Source organism: Manis javanica, chromosome X (assembly GCF_040802235.1).
Source record: "Manis javanica isolate MJ-LG chromosome X, MJ_LKY, whole genome shotgun sequence".
Lineage (NCBI taxonomy): Eukaryota > Metazoa > Chordata > Mammalia > Pholidota > Manidae > Manis > Manis javanica.
Window position 1 is genome coordinate 3,667,594 of NC_133174.1, and position 26,325 is coordinate 3,693,918.

Consider the following 26,325-nt stretch of genomic DNA (forward strand, 5'->3'; position numbering starts at 1 on the left):
GTTTTGTGTTTATCTGTTTCCTCGGATGCAGGCACATGATCCATGGCATTTGCTAAAGGTTTCCAGCTTGCCCCGCTGTCCAGGCACACAGTAAGACTATTCTTTGGGCCTCTTGAGAGCTGTGAGGATAAATGTCACCTGTTGCGTCAGAGCTTAAGCGTCAGGTGCGAGGATAAAAATCCCCCAGTGTCTTTCTCTCTATCCCAGATGGAGGGTGCTCTCTACCCCCCAAGGCTGGTGTCAGGTTGAAGATGGCCACACACCAGGGCCCCAGAAAGCTCATGATAAGCGTATAGGGTGATGGTGAAAGAATTCTCTGCTGCTCAAGTGACTGAGATTTGCACATTGTCCCTGAAACAACAGCACGTTCATCTTGGAAAAACAAACTCCTGTTACCACCTAGTTTGGTAAAGGAATGGTTATATTCTATAAACTAATTCATCACTCATTTTTCTTCCTTGGAGAACCTGTTCTGTGGAATCCTGGCGACATTTTGGATACTGGAACAGCCAAGCCTTAATCAGGCTTAGAAAGATATTTTAGGTTGTTGGGGGGAAAGATGAGTGAGGATGGCTTTGGGCCAGGGTAAAAACAAAAAACAAAGAAAAAACAAAGAAACGAACAGTAATTAATATTTCGGTTGACCATATCTTCAGAAATATACGCAGCCTGTGTGGGTGTTAAGGAGGTAAATACCGCTTCATTGGATAACTTCTTAAGTCACATGGAAATTTAGCAACCTTTGTACAAGTTCACATCCCTTTGTTGGAACAACCACCCCACAACCCTATATTTTCATGCCATTTTAAGTGGTTTTTAAAATGTTTCACCCTGTTTTTAATTGTATGTGAAATTTTCTTGACAATATATTTAAAGTAAAAAGCATACATAGGGGCACAAGAATGGTTTATGTGCATCCTGCTATTAGCACTTTTAATGTAGCCAAACCATCTTTTGACCTTTTATCATTTGAATTGTTTGCCCCTTTTTGTTCAGCCCAGTCATGTTTAGTGACTCCCAGTGCTAAAAAATTATATAGTACTCTTCTTTTCCATGACAGCATTTGAAAGGGCAAGCTGAGTTAGGGGAAATATTTAAAGCCGTACTGTGTGATTTCCATCCCAGCAACGCTAAGATTTTCCAGGACTGTAAGTGGGTCCTCTTGTGTGTAGCTGTTTAAATTCCGCAGTGATGACAATTAGAAGACGGTGAGCTATGCATCGCAATGGGAAAAGGGGTGGAAGTGAAGAGAAAGGAGAGTGAAAGCACGTCGTATTCCTCTCCTCTTCTGTTTTGGTACCATTCTCTTAAAAGATGATGCACTACAGGTCGGGATCTAACTTACCATCCAATTACCCAGAAATTGTCCATCTTCCGTGATCTTAGATCACAAGAAACCAACCGCTTGATGAATGCTTCTGTCCAGATGGCTCCTTAGCTCCAGGGCGGACAGAAGAGCCAGAATTTCAGACCTCACCCCTCACTGCCTCCTGTGTCTAAAATGTGCAGCCTACAGTGTCAGCTCATGACCGACCATGCTTTAAAAACACATATTTCTCTACAAAAGATGGTCTCTGCATGTCTCTGCTCTACAGATGTTTTCTAGAAATATAAGAAATCCTTCCTGAAGATGAAGCAATATATTCTAAGAAAGGACGATGCTGTTAGATTATCTTTCAATGAGATCTGGCCATGAGCTGCATCCAGAAGAGCAGGATGGCATGCTGCCCTTTATAAAAAGTAGTGACAATGACAGAATGTCTTTTTTTGCTGCAGCCCAGGAAGCTATGTTAATGCATACTCCATGAAAGCCATAGGTGCCTAGTATCGCCCATCTTTTTGAAACATTCAATAATGGCAGAGCGCTGGCCCTCTCCAGCTAGGTTTACATCCTTGGCTAGGCTTCAAACTCCTCCTTTGTGCTATAAAACCACAGAAATTCGTATGATATGGAAGGAAAACAATCCGACCCAGCAAATTAATGTTACCCTAAATTAGTTATTCTGAGAATTTAGTTTCAAGATAAAATCATCCATTTCCATAATGTAAGGAATTTCCGGGGCCTGAGAAGGGAGGTTAGTGAAGACAGTGGTAGCTGAATTTTCAGGCATCATGGTGATTAAACACAATTATTTTATATAAACATTTTCATTACTCTAATAAGAGAGGATCGCCCAGCTAGAAAGTGTTTTCCGCAGTGCCGTATTAAGACCCATTTTGATACGTCTCTCCTACTGTTCAAATTGTAGTTTGTAAGGAGAAATGCAAACTGAGATGGTCTCCAAACCATTTTCCCATTCAAAATATTTTCCTGAACTGTAAAATATGGGTTTGCCAATATAGGGAGTTCATCACATTGCCCTAGATTTTCTCTTACATTGGCAGAGAAGTAGAGAGTTCTTTCCAGCATGGAAATTGGTTCTCTGATTACTTTGTGGTCCATTTTAGCTGCCAATACCTTAGATGTGACAAAAGCAACACATTGTCATCAAGCCCTAAGCTATGACATGGGCTCCTACAGCAGACTCCGTGCGTTTTTACATCAACTGTGATGTTCGTAAAGGTCATTTGCTTACAGTTTGCATGGGAACTGCATTGTGCTTATGTTGAAAGGGAAATGTTTTCAACCTGCCTATTGAAACCTCAACAATCTGGAATGAAAACTTAGCATAAAATAATGAACTCATGCTTGTGTGAGTGAGGCACGGATGAAAACTTAAATTTTAAAATCCAGTCTCCTCTATGCTTTTCTATATGCAAAGACAAAATAGAAAAAGTGAATTGCAGACTGCTAATCATAATGTTTTTTTTCAATGATTCATGGAGAATTTCAAGTGAACACAAAAGTAGAAAGACTATTATTGAACTGTGCATGACCTCATCCCCAGACTTCAAACCACTGTACCAATCTCCAAACACGATTGTAGTCTCAATATTTTAAAATGTTGCATAGTCATCTATGCAGAACATAACAATTTTAATGTCTCCAGATATACTGCATAAATTGCTGTAATAATATTGTGTCCCCAGAGTGTATGTATTTTCATGGGCCTCCTCCATAGGATCCAGTGACTTTGTCAAAGGAATCGAAAAAAGTTCTTAATAAATTAAGGTGCTATTAGGATCTTCAGAGAAGCACACACATTTGGACCATCTTCTCCTCTGAGGCCCCCAGAAGGTGAAGAAAACTTGAAAAACTCCTATTAGCTCAACTGCCATTCAGATTGATCCAAACGGCCTACAAAAAAATGGTCCTGGTATAAGTATTTATCCCATAAAATCATAATGTTCTGAAATTGTATATCTACTACATGTATTTAATTTCTTACCCACCTAAATATCTCGACTAGATGGCTGATTTTATGTCATGTACATTTGTAACCTCTCCTCCCTACAGAGGACAATTTCTTAATTTTCTTCAGGCTATTTTGAAATAAACTAAACATCTTATGGAAAATCCTATCATAGCAGATTCCAGACTTTCTCTGTGCCCCAAATCCCAAATGATATATTGGTATATTTGGAGAGTTAGTTTTTTTAGCAATAAAAAGTCAAAATGCAAACTTGCCTAGCTCTGGGAATAAAAATACCTGAGCCACAAGACAAAATGTGATTCTTTTGGCAGACAACACAGGCTTAAAATAGTTTTAACTCATGTTTAAAGATAATATTAGGATAGGGCCTTGACCTAATTAAAATCGTTCCAGATGATAGATAACAGAGATTCAACTTTTACTTACCCAAGAGTTCACCTACTTGGGCTTGTTATTGATAAATTAAACTCTAGTCATAGAATTAAATCCTAACCAATTTGTGTCTGCTCTACCCTTTCAATCAAATTGATTGATCAATTTTTCTCTTCTTGTCTGAGCTGGCTTTGCATTTGCAGGATAGAAGAGACGATGCAGCTGTCCTAAGGCTTGATGTCATGAAAAAGGTGGAGATTTTCCAAGGGCGATGAAGAATCAGACTGAGTTAGTGTATTGATGCATGACTGGCGTTGACTCACTTATTGTACCCCTAGACATTTCACAGAAGGGCTCGACTTTACATAGAGTGTTCATGCATGAGCATCACCATTTTGGTGACTTAAAAGGGCAACATTTCTTAGGCATAGGTGATGTGGCCGATCTGCATAAGCATTTACATACTTTTGCATATGTGTCATTCAACAGATCTGGGTAGACAAGATTCGCTTGTGTGGGTTTGTTTACATTCCCACTGCCAGTTTCTTGGTTTTGAGGCAGTGTGTTGGCATTCTTTGGCCTTCTGATCTTTGATGCCGGTGCCCCCTCATTCTGTTTAAATTTCCAAGTAGCAGAGAACCATAGTTGTAGCCCTTCAGAGAAGTGTATTGTCTGTGGTTCAGGCTTTGGCTCGGAAACAGGCATGTATTAGTCAGCTGTGTAACAAGCTTCTCCTAATTCAGTGGTATAAAAATACATGTTTATTCTTATGCTTCTTGGTCTGTACATCATGTTGATGGGTCTCTGCTCTGTGTGTTGCACACAGAGGGGTGAGAAGAAACACATGCTACACGTCAAATCTATGCCTATAAATATCATTCGTGTTCACATTTCTTTGGCCAAAGCATGCGACAGGGATGTCTGCTCCTCCCGTGGATGTGGGGGGAACTGTATTACATTGTTTTTCATAGGTAGTAAAATGGATGGCCACAAATTTAGCAGGCTGAATGTGTCACAGTTCTGTAAGCCGAAGCCCAGAGCAGTTAACTCAGCTGGCTTGTCTGAGGCAGGGCTCACCAGACTGAAGTCCCTGTGTCAGCCGGGACTGACTGCAGTTCTCCCCTGCGGCTAGAGCTCTTCGTCCAAGCCCAGGGGTTATTCACAGCATTGACACCCTTCTCGTACACTCCACATGGGTTCCTCCATCTTTAAATCAGCAAAAGCTGGTCAAATGTCTCTCTGCCTTTTTGTTCTATTCAAGTCCCTCAGTGGAGTGCATGAGCCCCACCTGCGTCACAGAGGGCAGTCTGCTTGGCACAGTTTTCTGATTCAAATGCCAGCCTCCTGCAGACACACCCAGAAAACGTTTGGTAAAATGTCTGAACACTTCATAGCAGCTCAGAGTCAAGTTCAAGCAGGAAATTAACCATCACGGAGCATGTCAAGTTCATGAGCATAGCTGAAACAAGCACGGGAAAGTGGGGCTGGAGGCAGGCAGGGAGCAGGGTGTGGGAATGTCTCATCAGAGGCCTTGGCCTGTTTCCTAAAGAACGCTGGGGAACCATCTGAGGAATTGAAATGGGGGAGAGGGCAGATCACATTTGAAAGACCATCCTTCATGCATTGCAGAGACAGAGCCATGCACAGGGATCTGGGACTCACTGCTTAGATGGCTGTTTGCAGTCACAAGAAGACATGATGGAACTCTAACCTTGGGTGTGACCGTGGAGAATGTAACAAGTGGGTGATTCGACTTTAGCAGCTGAAATCATCACGACTTGGTGGTTAATCAGATGTAGAAGATGAGGAGAAAGAAGGTCTGACCCCTGGTACGGGATCCAGGACAGTTGCAAAGGTTTTGCATGTACTCTGGGGCTTCTCAGCTGTCATCTGCACATCATCAGAGTATCTGAGTTCTCTGCAGAAATTTTTATCTTGCATTCTCGTTTTACTGACAGTGCAAAAAAAGAAAGAAAAACCCCTGTGAATATTGTGAATGATCTGGGCACCTCCCTCACAACTGAGCACTGTGGCGTTATGTCAGTGTCGCCGCTGGGTTTGCGTGATCGGGGCATTAGTGTCCCGTGGGGACCATGCCATGTCCCAGTGAGCTCTTTGAACAAAGGGTTGGTAGTAGTTCAGTAGAAAAAGTTGTGAGAGATGGAGCTAGATCTCCACACCCACACACCCACAGGGATAGCAAATCGGAAAATCCATTCTTTAGAAATCAGTACCAGTACCAGAGGGCAGGACAGCATCGCTGTTAGGCTGGGGATCTTTTGAAGGGCTCTAGGTCTCCCGGGGTATCCTCACCACCCCCTACAGGAACCAGGGGCTGCAGATGGGAAGACGCTGACCTGCGGGCTGGCTTTCGGAGGCCTGAGATGCAGGGCCGGGTGGGAGGGACTCGTAGGAGGAGAACCGAGAGGGAGGGACGGCACGGACAAGAGAGACGGGGGCCCAGAATGAACGTCGCCATTTCTCCGTCGGACTGAGCTGTGATTACCTCGGGTATTCATTGGGATATTTTGCACAGGTTCAAAGCAAATGAAATGTGACTTACATGGTATTTGTGTTTCTTTCTCTGCCACAGGGAATGTGGGCTGGTATTCGGGTAGCTTTTGGTTAAGATTTTGTCAGGGTTTCGAACTCCTGGTTGGTCCTTTCGTGATCTTGAGGGTGCTGCCTTCCCAGGCAAGTGACGAACACATGACGTTGCAGTCCCTGGGGAAAGGAAAGGGGGCGGGAAAGGATGAAAGGGTGCCTCTTCTTTTCTACGAGCTTGTTTTAGAAGTTGGACAATGTTTGACCCTCATTTTTCATTGACAGAACACAAAGTGAGCCACAAAGGGCTCTGGGAAAAAGAGTCTTTGTGAGTGTAGCTATGTGCTCAGACGACCACTGCATCGTTAGGAATGAAGTGCAGAACAGATCTTGCATGGCACGATGCTGGCAGCCTCTACTGCCATCCGTAAAGACGTCCATCCCAGCACGTCACAAGTCTTGCTAACATTACATCATCTTATGCTCACGCTCTACGCAGGAGGGAGGAATGATGTTCTCAGTTTTACTTTACTTGCAGGAGGTAGTGTTCAGTGGGTGCATAAACCAGCCGGGGAATTGTAGGAGGAAGGAAGGAACCGAGGAAGGGTGAACGTCATTCCTCATGCCAGCGACTGCTTCCATGTCCGCGGGCCTGCGTGCTGTGAGCCCGCGTGGGTTTCTGTGTGCGTGTGTTTGAGCGCCTTTGTATGTGTTATTTATGAAGAATGGAAGTGAGAGGCGTGGTTGACGAGGCAAACACTGAAAGGTTTTAAGAAAGGAGCTAACCGTAGCATCTTACGACGCTGATAGACAGTGACGGCAGTGGGGGGGGGGGGTGAGGACTTGATAATGTGGGTGAAGGGTGAAAGCACAATGTTGTTCATGTGACACAGTCATAAGATTGCATATGAATGATGTTTTGATACAAACAAAAAAGCGAGGAGCTGAAACGTTTCTCGGAAATGAAGCTGGAGCAGCTGCCTTTTTCCCTCATGTCCGTGGCAACTCTAGAGTCTCTGTGGTCCAGCCGGGCAGAAGGCACTGGACAGAAATGCTCATGGCTTTGTAACGAAAGGAAGCCCCTCACTCTGCTGCAGGCTAGACGAGTGGTGCTCAGAACCCTTTGCCTGGAAGGGCCAGCACCGGCCTCCGTACAGTATCCTGTGCCACTCAGAACGCCTCCCCACGTTTCACCAAGTCATACTTTTGTGGTTTGAACAGCAGCAAGGATACGCTTGCAATCCCGCCTCCAGAACGGAAAGCATAATTTTTGCAAGAGGCTCTGGTTGCTTCCCAGATGAAGGGAGGTGATATGACCCTTCTCCAAAGGTGCTGAGCGCCAGGCTCCTGGTACCCGCTTCCCCACCACATGCCTCTGCACTGAGCATCTTGGCATGAACCCCGGGCATCGTGGCCCAAGGCATATTTAAATTCCATTCGGATTGTTAAATGAATTCAGTATTAGCAGACGCAGTCAACTGTGGCTATCTTCAGAGGTGACATTGCTGCAGACCCGTGTACATCTCTGAGGACAGACGGCTGCTCCTCTTTTCTCCTTATGGATTCTGAGACGCCATATAAAATGCTCCACAATGGAATAAATGATGTCAGGAGAGGGAGTGGAGGGGCATAAATCTATGCACAGCAGCATGACCAGGGTATATTTCCAATTATATGACTCTACCTAGAACTCTTTTCTAGAGCAACTCCAGCCCAAAGCCTGTGGAGAGCCATGCCCACTTCTGAGCCAGGGAACCCCCTTCCTGGCCCACCTCAGCCCCCCAACTACACCCACAGGCAGATAACAATAGGCAATGGCTGTATCTAGGCTCATAGAAACGTGTGACCTCCAAGGCAGGGCATGAAGGAGCCACTGAACCAGCCCCATTTCTGGTCAAGGTTTCTTGTTTGGGAGCCTCAGAAACCAGGCAGTGGCTAGAAGGGCCCCAGCTGAGTTTTGGGAACAGTCGTGTCTTGAGGTGACATTGGAGATCCTCCCGAGGGCTGGAGTTCTGAGAGGGCAGCCAGCTAAGCCAGGACACAGTGGGTACAGAGAACAGGTGGAGCAGAGAAGAGATGCAGGAAAGCTGAATGTGGGGCAGAGAACAAGAGAGGAAGAGAGGACTTCTCTGCCAAAATAGGGCTCTGTTCAGGGTGCCTGGTGGGTGGCTGCACTTGGATATCTTCCTTCGCATGTCATTGTTTCCCTGAACTCTTAACAATAACACGCGCTGTTCTGCAACCTAGTTATCTCAAGAGGACAGCTGGTACTTGCAAAGGAACACCAGCCCCACTTCAAGTCAAAATTAGCTAATATTTACTGCCTGCTAACTAGGCACCAGGCGATGTTCTAAAAGCTTTATGGATATGGACTCTGTTATTTCTAAAAAACGTGGTGGCATTTAGACCCCATCCGCCATCCATAATGACGTCCATCCCCGCAAGTCAAAAGTCTTGCTAACATAACATCATCTTATATTCATGCTATACCCAGGAGGGAGGGATGATTTTCTCAGTTTTACTTTACTTGCAGGAGGTAGTGTTCAGTGGGTGCATGGAAAAGAGACTTGGAAAGGAGAGTCCTGTGCCCCATGACTTCCTGTAAGTGTTAGAGCTGCAGTGTCCTCGTGGCAATGTGACTCCAGTGTCACCAGCATCTGTTAGCCACCAGTTAGAGACCCAGGATAACGCTGTATGGCAAGCTGAAGGAAATGAGCCTCATCTCACGCATGGCGTATTTGATGTGCTGGTTGGTCCCTGTGTGACCAAGACTCTCGGCTGCCCTGGAACAGACATTCCGTGAAGACATCACTGCCAAGCCAGGGGTCACCACTGATTCACTGTACCCACTGTTGAATGTTGCCAAGGAGGGGCCAGCTACACTGGAAGAAGAAAGGGGATGTTGTCCCCATGACAACCCAATTGTGCAATGTGAGGAGCAGCGACACAAGCGAACACGTGCATGGGGAAGCTTTTGCACAGAGTAACCGGGCCCCGGGGTGGTTTTGGCTGTGCTGGGTGAGGGATGAGGGGAGAACGCACTGTGGAGAGCTCCATGGAGGGACTGAACCCTCACCCTCCTTCCCTCCCTGTCTGCCCTGCTTCCGGCCGTGCACCACCCCGGACGCCCCAGTGTCAGATGGTTGCAGAGACCAGAGGCCTGGGTGCTCCACCAGCCTGCTTTTAAAACACCACATTGTGTGGCCATGTACTCAATTCCTGTCGTGTAAGGTGCCCATAAAGACACCTACCAGCTTTGAAGATTGTAATGGGATGTGGTTGATGCATACACACTAGCTCTTCAACGGGTTTGCAGTATGTAGACAGCACGCCCAGCCCTCTTTGCCACCCGCAAATCCCACGCCTCCTCGGCAGCCCTCGGGTGGACTTACTGCATGACCTGTTCACACGGTGGTCCCTGCCGCCGAATTGCTGCCCTGTGTCCCTGTCTCCAGACTCCTAGTGAACAATGTGCAGATGTCTGTTGGCCAACATTCGTGCACCACTTCCACGCCTCACTCAGATATTCCCAGTGCCTCGTATTGCATCTTATCCCTGTCTTGCAGACTCCTCTGCGAGGCTCACCTGTTTGTTTCTTCGGTATCTTGCAGCTCTTCCTTTGTGCCACGGCCCCTCACCGGCCACCCTGTCCTCACGATGCCCGTCACCCCTCCCCTGACACGAGCGCTTCAGGCACTCTTTGTTGCATCATAGAACCTTTTGCTACATCAATACCAACATGCACAGGGTTCCTTCTGCCTCCGGCTCTCCCTCCAGCACAGAGCACACCTCCCTGGACCGCTGTCCGTGCCAGCGGTCCTTTCAAAGGGCTGCCTAGTCTTCCCGCGGCCAACTCGAGTGGCCCCTTTCCATGCCCATCCTGCTGGAATGCTCTGCGCTACTTGAAAGACACTGTGAACCAGCTCTGCCTTTTTAAAGCCCTCCCTCGTGGGTCTGTGACACTGCCCATTCCAGGACCCCTCTAGCTTCTTAGACCACATATTGTCCTTGGAGGAATTCTCTGTTTCCTACCATTTCTCCCCACTGCCTTTCTAGTGCGTAGGACTTTCCCCTTAAACTTGCCCATCTCTCATTGCATACTCCCTCCTGGCTGTAAGGACTTCCTCTTAGAACCCCTTCCTGCCCTGCTCACGAGTCTTACTTTCCCTGAAGTTTGCAGTCAGTGTCATAATGTCCTCACTGGACACTTTAAAGCTCAAAACTTCCTGAGAAGAATTAATCAACCTCCCCTTTCCCTGTAGGTGGAAGATAGAAGGCACCACCCTGGCTCTTGCTTTTCGTGAATTGCATTCCCGTCTTCTGATTCATTTAGCCTCAAAATATTGAAGTCCCCCTTTTTTTTGCAACTCTTCACTTAATTATTATCGTCTTCTGTTGATTCCACTTCAGAAATATCTCTTGAACTGTGTGCTTTGATTGATTCCAAATGCCACTCTCTTCGTTGAGGGTCTTACTATGTCTTATCGAGCTCATTTCTAATTGATCATCCTTCCTACAGCCTATTGCCCACGCTAATCTATTTGCAAGAGTTGAAACTATTATTCTCGATGCTGATTCCCTAACCTGGTGTCCCTGCCTCTGTTTGCTTCTCTGTGCATGTTTCTTATGTTCGCGTCACATCAGAGAAGTTGACATTTCCTCTCCTTGGTTGCCACTGTGTATCTTGGCTCACGCTAACGGGTCCTGCTGCCTGCGATGACTTTCCGTCTCCCCGCCTTCCCCTTTGAAGCCTCTATTCGTTTCCTATTGCTGCTCTAAAAAATTCTCACAAACTTAGCAGCTTAAAACCTCACACACTTATTATTATCTCATGGTTATGTAGGTCAGAAGTTTGGGGGCAGGGGGAGGCTTAGTTTGTTTCTGTGTTGTGCACGTCGTAAGGTGAAAATCAAGGGGCTGGATGGCCTGAAATCTTACCTGCAGACTCTGACGGAGAGTCCATGTCAGGCTCGTTCAGGTGGTTGGCATGATTCAGCTCCTTCCAGGCGTGGCACTGAGGTCCCTGTTTCCTTGTTGGCGGCCAGCCAGGGGCCATTCTCAGCTCCTTGTGTCCACCTGCTTCCTCCTTAAGCCATGTCGTCCACTCCGTCTTCCGAACAACAGCATGCTGAGCCCTGCCTAAGCTTCAGGTCTCTCTGACTTTTGCCACATCTCTCCCACTCCCGCTGGAGAAAAGTTGTCTGCTTTTTGGGGTTTGGGTGATTGGATTGGGCCAACCTGTGTAATTCATGATTACCTCCGTATCTTAAGGTCCGTGACCTTAATTACATCTGCAGATGTAATTGCCGTGTGCCTTGTTCACGAGCTCAAGGAATTAGGATGTGAACATCTTTAGTGGGGGTGCATTCTGCTCACAACAAAAGCCAGTGATTTTTCAAAACACAAACTCTCTGTAAAGCAATTTTCACTTAGTTGTTTCCTTCAAGGGGTTATCCTAATTTGGGGCTTATTAATGTCCTCTTGATTCAGTACCTGACTTTATGCAATATTTTATCATAGGAGTGTATTAGGCTGGCTCCCACCATCAGTGATGGATTCATGAGCTCAGAAAACACAGCCTGATCATCTTGATTTTGCATGCAGACTCCAGCACAGAGCCTTACATGCATTTGCAAAATGAATTTAATATGTTCTATAATATTCCGGTGAATGTTTATTAAATACTTGCTGTTCTTAGGCACTGTGACCTCCGCATCAATTAGTGGAAAGCACAATGGATACATCTTTGAAGATGTTTCCCACATTGAGACACACTCTGACATGCTTAGAAGAAATACCCCACACACTCATTGTATTCCTTGGGTGTACTGCCTAAGAAGATGCCATAAACTTAGGGGCTTAAAATGGCAGATGTTCATGATTTCAGTCAGTGTGGGTCAGGAATCCAGGCACAGCTTAATTGGGTCCTTTGCTTCCCAGTCTCTCACAGGGCTGCCATCCGCGTGTCAGTGAGGGCTGCAGTCTTATCTGAAGGTTTGGCTGGGGAAGGATATGGCTCAGCTTGTGTGGTTGTTCGCAGATTCAGTTCCTTTCCAGCTGTTTGCTGGAGGTTTCTCTCCATTCCTTTCCACGTGGGAAGCAGCAGCATGGAGCACAGCAGTTTGCTTTTTCCAAATAAGCCAGCTGAGAAAGCAGGAGAGATTAGAAGTGAGATCAGGCTACACTCTTTTGTGCCCTGGTGATGGATGTGATGCCCCATCATCTCTGTTATATTGTGTTTCTTACAAGTAAGTCGCTAGGTGAGACTTACTCACCAGGGGAGGCTTTGACCCAGGGTGTGGATTACCAGGAAGCAGGCTCATTGGCCGTCACGTGAGCGTCTGCCTACCCCATCCATCCTTCCAAAGACACGAGTATTTAACCACAAGAGGTCATTCAGGACACTGGAGAAATGTGCACGGGGAGGAGAAAGCAAGACAAGACGATTGGAGAGCTTGGTGGCGTGATGATAAGTCAGAAGGAAGGGCTGAAATGTGGAGGAAAGTGATTTGGTAGATAGAATAAAGGCAACACTAAAGTTAATAGTCTTCAAATAAATAATCAAGGCGTATTCCAGCCAGCTAACAACCCCCACAGCCCACCTGCGAGCATAGGAATATAACACCTAATTGCCTGCACAAACCAGGAAGCTTTTAAAATAGTGGTGCTTCAATGATTTGTTGAACCACAGGACCCCTTTTCAGCCTTAAAAGTGATTGAGGGCCCACAGAGATTTTATTTATATGGCTTTTATCTGTTAAGTTCACCAGATTAGAATCTTAAAATGGAGACACTTATGATAAACCTGCTTCACACATTAAAATATGTTCATAAAAAGTAACCGTATTTTCCAAAGTAAAAGAAAATAGTAAAAAGTGGCATTACATTTTTTTACATTTTTTGCAGGTCTTTTGAATGTCTGATTTTTTTTCTGGAATCTTGAATTTTGTCACTGGCAACAAACACTGTCCATCATTTTCCATGAAGGGACAGACCCACTTGGCTCATTTCTGAGAAAATGCCAAATATCCAACTCTGAACTGCTGTCGACTGTCAGTCATTCCATCAGTAAACATGATCATGACTCCTTCACCTCACTACCCCAGCAAATAACACACTTACTTTTATTTATTTTTTTCCTGGACACAACATCAAACTTCACTTGTGTGGGAGAAGGGTATTTTTCCGTACTTCTGAAAACCTCATGAGAATATTAAAAAGACATATACTCAAGAGACGTTTAAGAAGATCAGTCATTTTTACAGCTTCATCAGCATTCTGAAGTGAAACTGGCGTTCTTTAACTCGGAGCATGGTGGTGGTGAACTCTAGCATGGTGTGGGACCCCTGTCTTGATCGGTGCTAAGATGCTCCGTTTTACCTACCACTGCTTTTGCACCATCAGTGTACCCATCAGCAAGGTGACATGGCTTTTGCATATGACTATGCAGGCAGATGTTTCTCAAGGACCCTAAGAACCAGCTCCCAGACTCCCAGGGGTCCAAGTCTCACACTCTGAAAGCCTCTCCAGTAGAATACAGCACACAGCATCCTTGAGCAATGCCTCAAGAGATCACAAGGGCTAGGACCTCCTTAACTCTGAACTCCTGTAGTCTCTCCCATCAGCTCTGCAGCTAAAACTCAAATAAGCATCGTCTTTCTTTCCACCACTTCTCTGAACAGCAAAACAAAACGAAACTTCTCAGTTGAGAGAGAAACTTGTTACTGGGCGCTTGTGTGATAATCAAACTGCAGGTCTTCAGATCCTCCTGGGGTTTTTTAGTTATTATTATTGCTGTTTAACTAATTGACTTGTAACATTTGCTGGTAATTCTGACTCATTTACTTAGGATGCTACTCCTTTGTGCGTAGGATACTGATTTGCATGTAGTTTGATGAATGTCTGTTCAACCGCCTTCAGGACCCCTGCGAATTCTGTGTCCTTCCTAGCATCTTACGCTACAGTTTGAAATATTGAACACTTCAGAGCTTTTTGTTAAATAAAGATAAATATGTGCCATCTAATCCAACTATAAAGAAAATATCGTTAAGCATATAAAACCTGGGGGAAATACCACTGTCCGTGTTTTTGTAAGAACTGAGAGAGGAAATTGGAAAGAAAAACAAATTGAAGCAATTTTTTGATCATTTTCTACCACAACACACCTTGAAAAGCTCCTAGAAACCTGTACCATAGGCAATCCTGGCAATTACAAATAAAAGCAGTGCTAGAAAGAGGGATGAAGGGATGTTGAAATGAAAATTGATCGAATAACAAATCTCTAAAAGCAAGCGTTTTGTGATTGCCCTTGAATCGGCTGCACAGGGGAACAATCTTAAAATGTAGTTGTGATTCTAAATGTTCATGGCCCAGCTGCGCTCCCATTCTAGAGTTCTGCATCATGTGGGTTGGAGAATTGTACACATCCTTGATTCCGGGCCGTGCCCTATCCCGAGCATTATCCCTACGCATCCGCCTGCTTCTCCAGGTGTGTACTACCTGCAGACGCCTTTCAGTCATAAAGGAACAACTTAATTCTCTTCCCTTGGGCATGGCAGGGATGGGGGAGTGTTGAGATTCCAGTAAGGAGCGTGGGTGTTCCTTGACATTTCTCTGAGTCTCAGTTGCGTTTTCTGCTAAATGGGAATAAAATACATTGGCGGTTCAATAGTGTTGTTAAAGTTAGAAGTAATATATGTACAACACTTTGCATATAAAAGGTGCTGAACAAGTGTACCTGTTGTTTTTTGTAAAGCCTGTCCTGTAGTCTCACATAACCATTTTTCTGTTTCATTGATCCCTGAGTAACAGTTTTTCTTAAACATTCAATCATCCTCATACCTCACCGCCTGTAAGATTCATTCTCACAGAAATTTCACTTCTCACTAATGACTTGTCTGCTTTTCCCACACAAGTTTCCCCTGACCTCATCTGATCATCATGCCCTGTGCTTCTATCTGTCACCTGGCCTTCAGAAGGGTCACTTCTGCCTGGTAAAGGCCTGTGTGTGGTTTCCTTTTTGCTGACTGACCATGGGGTGCAGGTCTGGGACCTGCAGAAAAGGTGGTGCAACCAGCTAATGCTCCTATAAGTCTTTGATTTGCACCATTAATGGGAGATTTCAAGTTCCAACATAAATGTGTCACGATTGGGCAATTCTGCCCGGGATCCACCTTGAATATTTCATCACCAAGGTGTGCTTCAGAAAGATTGGCCTCTCCTGGCCTTTTCTTTGTGTTACACCATCCCAAGAAAAGGAGAAAGAGATGGAAAGAAGACAGCTTTCATTGAGTTCTGTAATTCTTATGCATTATTAATATTCTTAACCAGTAAAAAAAAAAAAGGAAAAAAATAGCATGCATGTCAAGATTGATTAGACTTCTTAATGGATATTTAATTTAAGAATGGTCACACCATGACTTGTAGCCAGTAGGACTGATGGTTGAGAAGGCATGATTCACTCTCTAGTACTTCTTCTAGTAGTTATGTATGAATGTCATGTCTAATGTTCTCAGCAAGCTGCCTGGTCGCTATATGTCTACACAGCTCTTTACACTTGTTTTTCCTAATTGAAATTAATTGGAATAAATGTGTATCAAATAGTTAAACTCAGTAACCTAATTTTAATGCAATGATTGGGCTCTTTTTCATACTAACTAGCCTGGCTAATTTTTCCTCTTATAAAACGTGCTCTTTACATGACAACGTGTTCTTCTTATTCCAGGTTCTCAAATATCTCAGAAGTAGGTAAAATTCAGGATGCCTCTGCAAATGAGAACAGAGCTGGTCTGTTTAACCATGTCCTCCAAGTGGTTCGGGGCACAGAGGAATCAAATCCTTCAAACTAAGTAACTGCACGTAGCCGTTCCATGTAGTAATTATTCCACAGATGCTAGACAAATTAGTCTGAAATGAACAAAAGTGTTAGGTGAGAATGGTATGACCTTGCCATTCAGCACACATGTGAACCCAGCCGTAGATCACAGATAGGCAGGCCCTGGATGTTTCGAGAGCTCACTGCACTTGAAAGAGTTATTTATAGGCACGGCTGCATGACTGTATCATTAGAGCTGTCAGTCATCTGGGTTAGCACGAGCATCCTCTGATTCTCTGGCTCGGGATGCATGTGCAGAGTGAACCACAGAGCAACCAGTAGCAGGTAAAGGACAGCTTGTGGCAATAGCCAAAGACTCCAGGGGCCAAGAGAGAAACTTTGCACGTCAAAGAACCGGCCCCTACATTTCAGGTGTGTGGGTGGCTCTCATGATTTGCCTCGTGGCCTCATCATACAGAGAAAGGCTCCCATGTCCGCCCATGGTACTGGGGGAAGGAAAAAAAAATATGAAGCTTGGCTTCGAGTGTAACAGAGTCTCTTGTGGCTTTGTATTTTGGGTAAATACCAAGAATTCAAGCTCCCAACCAGGATGGAATTGTCCTCTACTGTTGACAAACCTGCCTCCCATCCGTGTCTCAAAATGGTATGTAGGTTGAGCGTGGGCTTTTGTGGCTTCTTGGCCAGGAGGACAGTGAGGTTTTCTCTTCTCTCCCCTTGCTTCCTGCCCTGCAGGAACACCGGCCATGGGTGTGGCTTAGGGTGCGCTGTCTGATGAGACAACTGCTTCCAGTTGCCCCCCCTTGGGCTGTTCTTGGGCCCCCTCCACGTGGCTGGCTCGTTTGTCCCCTGCATTGTGGCTGTTATTTCTGGTTGCTCCTGGTTTGGGACATTGCAGTCTGCAGCCCTCCAGTTTGGAGGGACTTCTGGGTCAGCCTGCGGGAGCCTCTGTCCTTCTCCGTACGGTCTTAAGCTTAGAGGGCTCAGCGCGCCCACACCTCAGCTCTCTGACTCCCTCTTCTTTCCTTCCTCCTTCGGACACCAAAAACCTATTTTACCTTTGTCTGTGGTGATGACGACCTTTACATTTTAAAATGCCAGGCACATAACTTCCCATTTTGCCTTCGGTTTATCAAGAGAAGCTTTTTGAACTTAGAAAGTCTTTTCCTTTGTCGCCAATGCCTGGCATGCAAAACCATCGTTTCTCTACAGATCAGAACACATCCACTTTGCAGCCCCCAATTCAGCAATGAGTCGTTTGTTCTAGGGACACGTGCCTCCTTTTCTAGTCATCAATGCATTTGGTCCGTTGGTTGCAGATGGCCAGGTCTCAGTGAAAAATATTTTTGTATTTCTAATAGACTGTTAGCTTTGTAGATGAATATATGTGCCTTTTGTATTCAATCACTGATTGTCCATCTCCCAGTAGTTACTGAAATGATTCAGTTTTGCATATTTGTGCTTAGGATAAGTAGCAATTTTCAACTCCCAGCTTGGGGTGAACTCACATCCTCACCTCGAGTCTGGGCCCCCTGCATGCGCTTCCCTCTGCAGGCTGGGGTATTAGTGTCCAGGTTCATCCACTTTGAGGAGGAATGGAGTGCCCCTCTCTGCCCTCATGGCTTCAGAAGGAAGCTATAGAAGGAAGGGCAGCCCCTATTCCCAGGTGTCTACTCCCTGATCTGGGCCCCCGGGGTCAGCCCCCTGCCTAAACCCTGGGTACCTTTTTACAGTCAGGTCCTTAGATCCAGAGGTGGACACGCACATTGGGCCCCCCACCCCCATCTTTTCATTTTTGAGCATAGACTTTAACGGGACTGACCTTAATAGTCGTGCTTCTCAAGGTCAGGGGAAAATCGTGTTGATTCATATGACACTGGCTGATTAAGTGAGGAGTCTCTGACTTTGTGAGCTATGTCTCCTTCACAAGTGGAGAACTAACAAAGGGAAAAATATGCAGGAACACATCAAAGGTACACTGGATCAAGTGGCCCATGATTGGAAAACTTTACATGTGTAGAAGAATCCACCCATCACCTGTCTGTACGTACCATGCCAGTTTTGAACAAAATGCCATTTCTGCTTGTACAATGGCAGGCTTTTGTACTGTTCAAAGGGAAAAATAACATATGTGTCCTAGTAAAACCTGGGAGTTAAGAGTTCAAAAGGTGGTGAAGACAGGACTCAAAGAGAACGCCAGCAAAGACAGAGACAGGGATGAAGGGAGCGGCGGAATTAGAGAAATATCCAAAAGCTATTTTTGTATCAACAGAAAATAAATGGATTCCACTACTATATACCCAATGTAAGGTTTTCCCTTAACACAATACACAGATACAAAATCATTGGTTGGCCTTGAAGAACATTTTCCGGTTTCACTTTATTAGTTTGCACACCTGGAGGGGGCTGAGGTCATAGCCATCTTGGTGCTCTTTGTTGCAAAGTCCTCTCATTGCTGAATTTGGGTCCCTCTGTATCCCGAGGCTCTTCCGGATGTCCAGAGATACCTTGCTTTTCAACACCCTCTCTGGGAATGTTAAACATGGCCTGGAAAATGTCCCCTTGATGGGCTTCCCCAGTCCATCCGCTGCGGCAGCCGCTGTGATAAAGGTGGGACGAGGCGTGTGGGGGGCATTCACTGCTGCCCTCCGTGTGTGTCCACCTCCATCCTCAGTCCTGGCCGTCTGGGATGCTGGTGCTGAAGCACAGGTGCTCTAGTTGAGAAGGTGACACGAACCCCCCTTCTCAGATGCTCAGCAGTGTAAACATGCCCGGGGTCCACAGGTGCTCCACGTTGCCCTAGCCTTTGGACATCCTTACCTGGCGGAGTGAGGATCCTGTGCCAGCAGAAATGCCACACGCTGGCTCTGTAACGGAGCTCCGCGCTGCATGTGGGAAGGCACGGCGTCCCTGCGTCGGCTCTCTGGATGCTCTGCAGGCCCGTCTTGTCCCCGTGCCCCATGCTCAGGCTTCACTCCAAAGAGAAACCCCGAGTCCATTCCTAGATCTCAGCACAGGCTTCTTGCCTTTGGTCAGATTTTTGTGCCGAGGCCCTTGTGTTTTACGGGCTCTCATCCACCCTGTGGTGGGCTGTCCACACTTGGCTCGACTGTGCGGAAGGTGAGTGGTCTCCGACGATCTCCTCGGCAGATTCCCCACCTTCCTCCGCACCCCTGCATGCCCCTCGGGGTCTCCCCCTACCCCCCTGACATGACTCAGTGCCCTGGCGTTTTCCACCCACCTCTCCTGATGTGCAAGGTCTCTGGGCTGTTAGCTTGAATGCACCAGGTGTGAAATTAAACTTTTATTCACTCTTGTCCCGTATGGGGGAGGGCTAGTTGATGCCTTTCTGTCACTATTCTCAACTCACTTCCAGACTTGCAAACTGGGTCGTGCCTAGAGTCCATTCTGCTGCCGCCTGAGAGCAATGGTACCTTCCTTCATTCAACAAATGCTTTCCACGCATTTTGGTCTGTGTGCCAGGGGATGGATGACAAGGCAGCCCCTGTGCTGAGACGGGGCAGGGCAGGGACGATGCAGGCTTGCCGTCAGAGACGGGCATGCCGGAGTTGCTTGAAAGGAAGCAGGGACTTGCTCCAGCCGAGGGACATGGACAGCATCATGCAGCCTTCCGCAGGGGACTGCACCCTCCACAGGTCTTCAAGGAGGCCTGGGAGTCAGCCAGGTAAAGCCTGTGGGGAGGATCTGTGCATAAAACGAAGTCGGGGAGGCCTGTTAGGGGGCAGGGACATTGCAAGGAGTTGGTTTCTCACTTGGAAAAAGACGTGTGGCAGGACACTGGTATTTGCATTTCCTAGAGATCACATAGAATCTGTCCACTTCAAAATCTGTGAGGTTCTAATCAGGGCTGCCCTGCCCATTATGGGATATTTCCAGAACATGAGGACCCAGGGAAAAGACAGCCACCTGTGAACCAGAAAACAGCCCCTCACCTGCCACCAGATCCGCCAGGGCCCTGATCTTAGACTTCCATGCCCCAGAACTGTGAAAAATACATGTGTGCTGTTTATACACCACCCAGATTGTGACATTTTGTTACAGCGCCCCGATCCAATTAACGCACATTCACCAAGTAGCTTTCTTCCTGCGTTCATTTTTCTCAACATGATGCTCGGGAAGGGAGGGAATAAGCCAGCAGCCATCCACCCTGCTGGTCTGTGTGAGTTTCATTTCTCTTCCAAACGTGCCCAGTGGTGTTCTGGTGTGCACTACGGTCACTAGGACGACACCCGCCTTGGCTCGGGGGCACATCACCCATGTGCTAGGGGATGGAATTCCAGCCTGCGCACGCACCCACAAGAACCGGACGGTCTCCATTGCTTGCTATAGCCACAGAAGGCCCTCTGACCCCTCCAGCCCCATCTCCCAAGACCAACTCTGTTCCAGGGGAGCCTGATACCTTGGCCCACTCACTATGTCCTGAGTGCCATTCCTTGGAAAGCAAAGGGTCTGAAGACATCCAATTCATCTGGGAAATGCTGATCCTTATAAATAGATATATATTTTTTTACTGTGGGACTTCTTGGACTTTTTTATTTCTAAAAACACATGAAAATCCCAGAAGGGCCTCTATTATGAATCATTTCTGAAAGGTAGTCCAGTGAAGAACGTGTTTTCCATATTTCCTGCTAACTTCTTTTTCCTGCCATCGTCCCCTCTCGTTTGTGTCCTATTCTGTTCGTCCTGTTCTCAAAACAGTGCCAACTCGGTAATCCTATCCGGGTCTTCTCTGACCCCTACTCCAGAAAAACGCCCATCTCTCTGTGCAGACCCCAGGCACGTGGTATTCACGCCATTTGTCCAGATCTCTGTCTCTTTTCACCACGGATATGTTCTTACTTTCTGGATTCAGGAAAGAGACATTATTCTAATTCAGCTTCTCACCCTGCCTTCCCTCACCTCACTGGAAGCCCGCATCTGGCTCACACTGAGTGTTTGTTAAAGTCAGACTCAGAATAGAATAGCTCTGGGTCCACACGTGTTAGATGTCGCAGCTGCAGTGGCCCTGGGGACCGAAAGCAGGAGGTGGTGTGGTGAGAGCCAACACTGAGGCAGGCGCACAGGGGGTGGCGGTCTGGCTTGCTGCCCTTCAGGGACCACTTGGAGCTTCCAGGCTAGACTCGGCAAGCCCGATTCTCATGACCTTCTCTATCCCACCCGTCATGGGCAGTGAAGCCCCTGGTGACCAGGAACCTGCGATTATGCAGCATGTACGTCCTTGACAACCGTTCAGCCTTCACTGCTCTTTCCTGGCAAGGCTGAGTCCGGCCCCTTCCACTGACCATCTGTCTTCTTCCCCTAAGGCCCTGCCTGCAGACCTCAGCCCTCATTACAGCTCTAGGTCCACTGACCTCTTAGATGGGCAGGAACAGTCAGGATGGACAAAATAAATTAAAATTGTGCTGCCAATTTTAGAGCCACTTTAGCATCACTGCAAAGGCTTCCCTGGCTGGGCTACCCTGTGTTGATGTTCGTGGTTATTTAATTCTTGTTCTCATACTGGAAATTGCAGACCCTAATTTTTTTGTACGGTATAACCTAGCAAGGATTCAGACCCTTTCCTAGAAAGAGCCCTAGGCTCTTACATATAAAATAAGGTCCAAAAGGGAAACTTGGGTTGCCTAGATTTTTCTCGAGTTGTGCCGCTGAGATAGGGAGTAGCCAGGATCTCCTCTGAGGGTGTCCTTCTCTCTGTGATAGCAAGTCAGAGATGAAAAAGTCAGTCTCTTCTGCAGCAAAGAATTTTGTCTTATGGGGGCCCCTCTGTCCCCCTTTTCCTGCTTTCCCGAAAATCCCCTTCAATTTTGGATAATCCCAAACCCATCCATCAGTTTTTAAGGAAAATTCATTACAATTAAGAGATTTGGCTTCTTTCACTCTCTTTTTAAGTCCTGCACATAGAAATCTACATTTTCTAGCTTCTCCTTGAGAGACTAGCCTGGTAGAGAAAAGCATGGAGTAGGAAACTGCATTTTGATTGTGTTAGACCCTTCCAGGCACTGACTTGTTTATTTCCATGTTGGGAATCAGAAGCCCTTCGGAAATGATGTAAGAGGGCGTTATATTGGGAAAATTCCTGGACTTATTAATGTGAGGATGTTGGCTAAATTCTAGGGAGAGAAAAATTACTTTTGTCTGAGTAGGGGTTCTGTCTTTTGCTAATAGAAAATCAGATAATAAGAAAAGGGGGAAGGGAAAAGAATGAAATAGCAGTTGGAGGAATAGGTCAAGAAGTTCATTTTTCTGTATTTTATATTTCTCATATACAATTTCTTTGCACTGAGTCCTTCTATTACCTTGAGCATTCAAAGAGCCGATGAAATCTATTCGAAATACGTATTAAACATCTAGGTTCTAGTCAATGTAAGGTTAATTTTCTCAGTTTAAAATAGGCTTTTTTGTTGTTGTTCTCCAAGCCCTCTGATGGGATTCAGGAACAAATTCTCACCCTTCCCACATACAGTAAACACGCTGCAAGACAGCGCATGATTTGTTCGCTCACATATTCCCAAAGGTTTTGGACAAGCAATTGAGAAAGAAACACAATTCTCAGTGGAACTCCAATGGAGTAACAGCTGGACAAATTCAATAAATACAAGGCCAATGGGAGAAAAAAGTTGTGTGAAAATGGAGAAGTACTACTTACACACACCCATTTCATCCACAGATTTTGCTAAGGAGGTATCTTGGCATCACTGTGCCATTATTCCCAAGGACTGCAAAATGCGTGGATTCTCCACCACTGTGTGCCACCACGTAGGTTACGCATGGGGGATAAAGCAAAGAGGCATTGCTCTGGAGAATTCTTCCTCTGGCACAAGTCTTATGAAAATAATAACTCTGATGGCTAACATTCCTGGAACACTTGTTATGAGCTAGGTGGTGAGGCATTTACACAGACTCTATAATCTTTTCCCAGTGGTAGGAGCTGTTGTTTTCTGTATTTTCCAGATTAGGATATTCATAGAACTAATTTATTTCAAATAATAAAGTCTTCCAGAAAGATGGTCCCAAATGCAATGAATGCACTCCCTCATTCATTGGAGTTCTTGGAGAAAAATATAACTTGCAAGTGGGTAACCAGAAAGGATTAGTGGAAGAGAGGATACATTGATTGACACCAAGATACATGAAAGGGGAAGAGAATGCATTTCAAAGTGGATGAAAAAATGGCTGGAAACTCACCAAGGAAGGCCTGGAGGCTCACGCTCAGGCCATGGTGAGAATTTGCTCTGTTTATCCCAGTACGGGCGATGAACCCTCAAAGCCCATGTCAGGGAATCTTTGAGCCATCCCGTTAGAACGAGTGTGGCAGGAGCAGTGATGACACTTCCCTCCCCTGTGAGTATATGTCACCTTCCATGGCACAGAGGACTTTGCACACATGATTATGTCCACACCTGGACTTACGCAGATTGTCCCAGATCATCTGGGGGGACCCCAAGTCATCCCTTGTAAGAGAGAATCAGGAGGTACAGTTTCAGAGAAGGAAATAGGACCGCGGGAGCAGAGGTCAGAGTGGTGTGACCCCAAGTCTCAAAAAGCTGGAAGCGGCCAGAAAACATTCTTACTGAACCTCCTGGGAGAAATGCCAGCCAGTCTGCCAGCAGCCCGATTTTGTCCCTTTAATACCTGTCTCAGACTTACGACCTCCAGAATAGTAAAAAAAATACATCTGTGTGAAAGCACTCAATGTGTGATCATTTGTGGTAGCAGCCATGAGAAATGGATACAGTGGGCTAACCGCTCACACACACATGCTTCTTCTCTTCTACACCATGAAACCACGTTTGGTAGGTCCACGCTGTGCCCTGATGCACACGGACACCGTAAAGGGCCGCAGCAGGGCCGTGTCTAAGCTACTGCACAGCAGCCCGACCCCTTGAATGGAATCCACATTTGATAGTTCATGTCCTGTTGCTATGGCGCCTGGATAAAATGGCTCAAAGGCTTTCTTTTCCCCCCCGCTAAGGGCAAAATCATAAGCTCATATATTCCAAGAAAGATGAGCCATTTCTCATCTTTATTTCGGGAATACAAACATACAGTTATTTTTTCCAGAAGTGTGTATGTCAGAAAATCATTTTGGTGAACCTCCTTCACATTATTTGGAAGGAAACACCGTCTAAAAATGCACAAGTCTTTACATTGATTCTGTTGACCTTTGGTTTGCTAACCTTTTCTTTGCTATTTTCTCAGAGAAACTCATGAATTGTTCCCATAGAAATATAAAAGGCATTAGCAAATTGGACAGCATCTATTTTCTTATCTTTCTTCAGTGTCCGTGATGAAAAATGACTCTTGGAGATCATCAATAATTGTGACATTTTCTAAGTTGGATAAAAATCTACCATCAAATGTATAGCCTTCAAGGATTCACCAGAATATGTGAATTGCAGGCTACCTTTTTTTGTTTGTTTTCTTTTGTTTTTTGAATGACATACACACAGGTAGATTCTCTGGCTGACTGTGGAAAACATCACAGATTCTTTAGATTTCTATGAAACAAAGAAGTCCAGCTGTGCTCAGAATCTACTGTAGAATCATCTTAATTTTTTCCCCCTTAACATCTATGCTTTGTGAATCAACACATACCCCGATGTTTTTGAACTGGTTCTTGATTTGAAAGTAGGATTTTTGATAGAACAGCAGCCATAGGCACAGAGCAACTCAATTTGAGAGATTCTTGATCGTGGGGCATAAATCAAACCCCCAAATCCAGACTTTATTACCTTTCACTCACTTGAAAACCCCACAGAACTGAGTTGAGTTCTGACTAACACAATTCCTGTTTTCCAAGCCCACGGAGAAAGTTTGCCTGTGTTTCTGTGAGTATGAATGATCGCTAAATTTTCTGTTATTTCCCTTGTTAGCGACTGTCCCCCAAGATAGTTGGGGTGGGAGACAGGTGCCTATTTAGAAACCTCCACTGATGTCCACACAGTGAAACTAGTTCACCTGGTTTTCATTTCTTCAAATGTTCTCTCAGTAAGATTTCTATTTGAAGAGTTAAAGACCCCAAACTTGAACTAAAAGAAGAACATTCCAGATCCTAGTACTAAAAATGCCATGTATTCTTTGACTGTGTAATGTCTTACTGCACGCAGGCTGCTGTAACAGAATGCCCCAGACTGAATGGCTTAGACACAACTGACCATTTATTTCTCATATTTCTGAAGGCTGGAAGTCCAAGATCAAGGTGCCGGTAGATTCTGCATCTGGTGATGGCTCACTTCCTGGGTCACAGACACTGTCTTCTTACTGTGTCCTCATGTGGTGAGGGGACGAGGGAGCTCCTGGCCTCTCCTTAGGAGGATACTAATCCCAGCCCTGGGGGCTCCATGCTCAGGACCCCATTGTCTCCCAAAGCCCACCTCTTAATCGTATCCCCCCGGGGATTCAGAGTCCACACGTGGATTTTAGGGGGACTCAAACATTCAGTGTATAGCAAACGATGACAAGAGAAAGAGACACAGTAGGACAAAAGAGAAGAATGCCAAGTGAATCTCAGGGATCCGACTTGAGAGTGGCGGTGTTGGGAAGATAGGTTCCTTCAAATTATGCTGACCACCCATGCAGGCTCTAGATGGTTGATAGGTGTCAGGCAGGTGGCATGGGTCAGGGGAGGTGTTCATGTCGGGTAAGATCTCCGAGTGGGTGCCAGGAGCTTCTTGAGAAGGCCAGAGTCCATATAGTTAGTAAATCACAGTGGAACTTTGTGATGAGACAGAAAACAGTAGACTATGTATTTTTTTAACCTGTATCCAGCCAGTGTTGAATATAGGATGCGATGGGCCCTGATTCTGTGTTTCATATCCTGTGCCTGTGTACGTGCTGAAATTGAGACTTTAAGAAGCAGTGTCTCCATGAGGGACAGGAAGCATGGGGAGCCATGGGCTTGTATCTCAGGGATTCCTGTTTGGTGGTAGAGCTGTGTTCGGCTGGCTGGGGAAGAAAGCCGGGAAGAGACTGCATTGATGGAGTGCTAGAGGCAGCAGCACACCCCCTCCGGGCAGGGCCACTGGGGCATCGAGATAGGGTGCTTCATGGCTGTGCCAGGCCACCTCTCAGCTGCACTTGTGTGTCCCCTGCTAGAGAGAAAGCATCTACACCTACGTGCTTTCTCTCCTTCTGTCACCCTAGGAGCAGGGACACCTGCCTGGGAGCCATGTATGATGGCTTTTCTCTCTCTCCCTCTCTCTCTCTAGTCCAGTCCCAAAGTCCAGAAGAGCTTAGGTACGT

At 46.0% G+C, this 26,325-nt stretch overlaps 1 protein-coding gene and 1 long non-coding RNA gene across 10 annotated transcripts in view; one reads left to right on the forward strand and one right to left on the reverse strand.

The window, feature by feature from the left end:
- The window catches only part of STS (steroid sulfatase), a 485,388-nt gene that overhangs the window by 142,794 nt on the left and 316,269 nt on the right, over positions 1 to 26,325 (forward strand). The window lies entirely within an intron of this gene.
- LOC140847475 (uncharacterized) lies at positions 4,408 to 9,982 on the reverse strand. Of its 2 annotated transcripts, none has more exons than XR_012127527.1 (3): positions 9,816 to 9,982; positions 6,250 to 6,410; positions 4,408 to 5,637 (listed from the first exon to the last, which is right to left on the reverse strand). It is a non-coding gene; the product is annotated as an uncharacterized lncRNA (long non-coding RNA). The 2 variants fall into 2 exon arrangements; XR_012127528.1 differs by having other exon boundaries at positions 9,623 to 9,982.